The sequence below is a fragment of the Anneissia japonica genome, unplaced genomic scaffold (genome assembly GCF_011630105.1).
Source record: "Anneissia japonica isolate Jap-2015-1 unplaced genomic scaffold, ASM1163010v1 scaffold284958_len54583_cov128, whole genome shotgun sequence".
Taxonomy (NCBI): domain Eukaryota; kingdom Metazoa; phylum Echinodermata; class Crinoidea; order Comatulida; family Comatulidae; genus Anneissia; species Anneissia japonica.
The window spans coordinates 50,922-54,322 of NW_022706542.1; the positions used below are offsets into that span (position 1 = coordinate 50,922).

Genomic DNA, 3,401 nt, shown 5'->3' on the forward strand with positions numbered 1-3,401 from the left:
TACAGTATTACCGTGCAAGTATATTTACCTGTCTCTTATACACATCTAGATGTGTATAAGAGACAGATCCTGGACAGGTACAGGTGTAAGCGACACAGGAACCAGGAACAGTGTTACAAACACCCCCATTTTGACACAGGTTAGCACTGCATGGATTGACAGCTGAAATTAACAAAATTAATGATAACCTACATCTAATTTTAATGAATGTAGATTCTTAGTACATTAGACTATAGTACTTCAATTTTGTCCTCTTCCAAAATCTAATGTATATACTATGTGATGCTAAGATTCGTGTTCATTAAAAAATCTGCAACCATTACAAACTACTGTACTATCTGTTATAATATTATTCTGATTGTTGCTGACAAAACACAGCATCTCTGCTACCACACAACCACCACCAATGCAGTTCACTGGTAATGCTCATAACTCTCGGACAAAACAGTGTAATAGAAATCAAATTCTGTTTGGTGGGGTTAAAAAAAAAACAATTCTCAATTTGTGTCCATGGCCCACATGTATGGAATAATAATAATAATAAATAATAATAATAATAATAAATAATAATAATAATAATAATAATAATAATAATAATAATAATAATAATAATAATAATACAGTAGTTAAAAATTGCTGACTGACCAATTTTGATTTGCAAAAGCCTCAGTACTTGGGCTAAACAACAAATTTTATTTATCATCACCACGGAATAAATCAACTTTTTGACAGGAATATAATACTGAATTTCTTACCTGTTTCACAAAAAGTTCCTTGGAAACACGATGGACAGGTACAAGTGTAAGCAGTACAGGAATTGGGAGCACCAACACAAGTAGCTCCATTCTGACAAATGTTGTTGCTACAAGCATTCAAAGCTACAAAAAAAAAATGATTCAACCAATTATTACAATTGCAATCGTAGAAAAAGCTGATGGTTGGGGGGTCGTACGAGTGAATTATCAATGAAAACTATTGCACAGACCCATTGCATTGTCTGCTTTATGGGATTGCCACTCGACGCTGTCAGGCCCGTAGCCAGGGGGGTTTTTAGGGGTTCGGGCGAACCCCCCTTTTTCAGCGAACCCCTTTTGCCAGCGAACCCCCTTAGCCAGAAAACGATCCCCCGTTTCCAAAATAGTGCAATTTATTACAAAATGGGAGCATTTTTGGCACTGTTTATTTGTTGCTATCGATCGTAGTCCATCGTAGAAATCAAAACAAAGCTGCAGCCAGCTGAATGACGTAACCAGCAAGACTTCAAAATGAATATCAATGAGAGGTTTGTTGCCTAGGCTATTTGACCAATCGCGTGCTCCGGAGTTTATTTACTTTGGCACGACGTCATCACAAAGTTTGGGCGCTCGACATTTTTCATTTCTCTGGGATCGAGGACTTGCGACACGCCAAAAATAGCCTAGGAGGATGAAGCGCCGAGAAAGGATAACCGATTTTTTTGCTTCAAGGCCAGCAACGAAGAAATCACGAAATTTAAGAAGTTAGAAAATTCACCCTTGTTTTCACCACAAGCTCATGATACTGCCTGGCGGCGGGACCGGTGTACTTTTTCGGGCTAGGCCTAGGCCCTAGGTCTAGCGTTGCTAGGCCTAGGTAGGGTAGGGTCGTAGCCTATGAGGCCTATTATTTGCAAACGATTTTATTATTTATTTTGTAATCGAGCTAGCATAGGTCAGGGCCTAGGCTAGCAAGGAAATATACTTGGTAATGTTTTCACGTTTCGTCAGAATTAACTGACATTATTCATAATAATATATTTATTATTTTTTCTCAATATATCTCATTTAAACCAAGACAGTAGTCTTAAATTATTGTTTATTTTCACTGTGCTAAGTTTTTTTTACATAAACTGGTTCTTAAACATGTACATTTGTAGCATTATAATTATGTCTGTTTTTTTTTCAATACAGTATTACCGTGCAAGTATATTTACAGAAATGGTTCTGTAACTTGTAAATATAATAACATTTTTCCTTGCCCTAATTATATATATTTCCATTGGAACTTAACATTTAAGTTATTTTGGTAAAAAAATAAAATGTAGGGCTGTCAGTTCCTATTGTTTCTTCATTTCTGCAATAAATAAAATATTATTTGCAATATTTCTCTTTTAAGCAAAGACCTTTTACATACCTCCATATTTTAATATTGGTATTTAGCGATCTCATAATGTGCAAGGTCTGTGTTTTGTGCAGTCACCTAGTGGGAGATTGCTAATTTTATTCCAGTTATATTTTAGAGATAACATAACATAGTAGCATTAAAATGTTAAGTGTTACTATTTAATAAAAAAAAAAAAAAAGTTGTTTCACAATAAACATTTACGTTCTAAATCCTGTATTGGAAAAAGTAGTCTTCTTATCTTATTTTTAAAATTGTGTAAGAAGTATTTAAATATACATGAACATGCATTTAAATGACTTGTACATGCTTTTAAAATCGTATTAATACTCTGGCTTCGGGGGCTTCGCCCCGGCCCCCACAGGGGCTTAGGCCCCCCTTGACCCCACCCAGGGCCCTTTGGCGGGCCCCTGGACCCCACGCCCAGAACCCCCCCCTTGAAGCATGCTGGCTACGGGCCTGACTGTGCTGGCAATAAAAGCAAGGCTATATGATTAAGATGCGGGACAGCTGCAACATATGTTTTGGTATATTTCTAATGTAATGTAATTGGATTTATATAGCGCTATTTACCGTCTCAAAGCGCTCAAGGTGTGGACTAGCTCACACATTAACTTTCTTTCTCCCTCATTAACTTTCTTTCTTCCTAAGGGTGTCTTCGTGTCTGAGCTACCCAGTAAACCAGTACCAGCTCTCTCTCGTCTGTCCACAACAGGGGCTGTATGAACCTGTACAACGGAGTAACCCCTTACTCGTCTCAAAAGATGTACTGGGTTCTTTATAGTGTACACTAGCATTGTGTCCATTGGGCATATGGTTTATAGTACTGTACTTATCTGAGCAGACTACTGTTCCACCACCAGAATCCTGTCAGCAGGGTGATGTACCCCTCTGACACAAGGGACAAAAGCAACTGAAATTGTGCCTCAACAGACCAAAATAGATTACAATTACTTTTAATTCATGTGTAATGTAGTCTCATTTACATGCACTTTAGGTAATGCCTATGTCAAAACGCCGCTTAACATTGTCGCTTCACAAAGCTGATTATTGACTGATAGAGACTTACCCGTTTCACAGAAAGAGCCGCTAAAGCAACCACTGCAGGTGCAGGTATAAGCAGTACAAGAACCAGGTGCAGCATTACAAGCCCCTCCATTCTGGCAGAGGTTGTTAGAACATGCATTAACAACTATAAAAAGAATGTATTTAATTACACACTTATATAAGTAGTAATAATTCATATATATGTTTTTTATTTA

General features: G+C 37.3%; 1 long non-coding RNA gene across 1 annotated transcript; it reads right to left on the bottom strand.

Annotated features, from left to right (window-relative positions):
* Nucleotides 1–61: 61 nt before the first annotated feature.
* LOC117106176 lies at nt 62–3,345 on the bottom strand. Its single transcript, XR_004445012.1, has 3 exons — nt 3,209–3,345; nt 756–878; nt 62–162 (listed from the first exon to the last, which is right to left on the bottom strand). It is a non-coding gene; the product is annotated as an uncharacterized LOC117106176 (long non-coding RNA).
* Nucleotides 3,346–3,401: the final 56 nt, after the last annotated feature.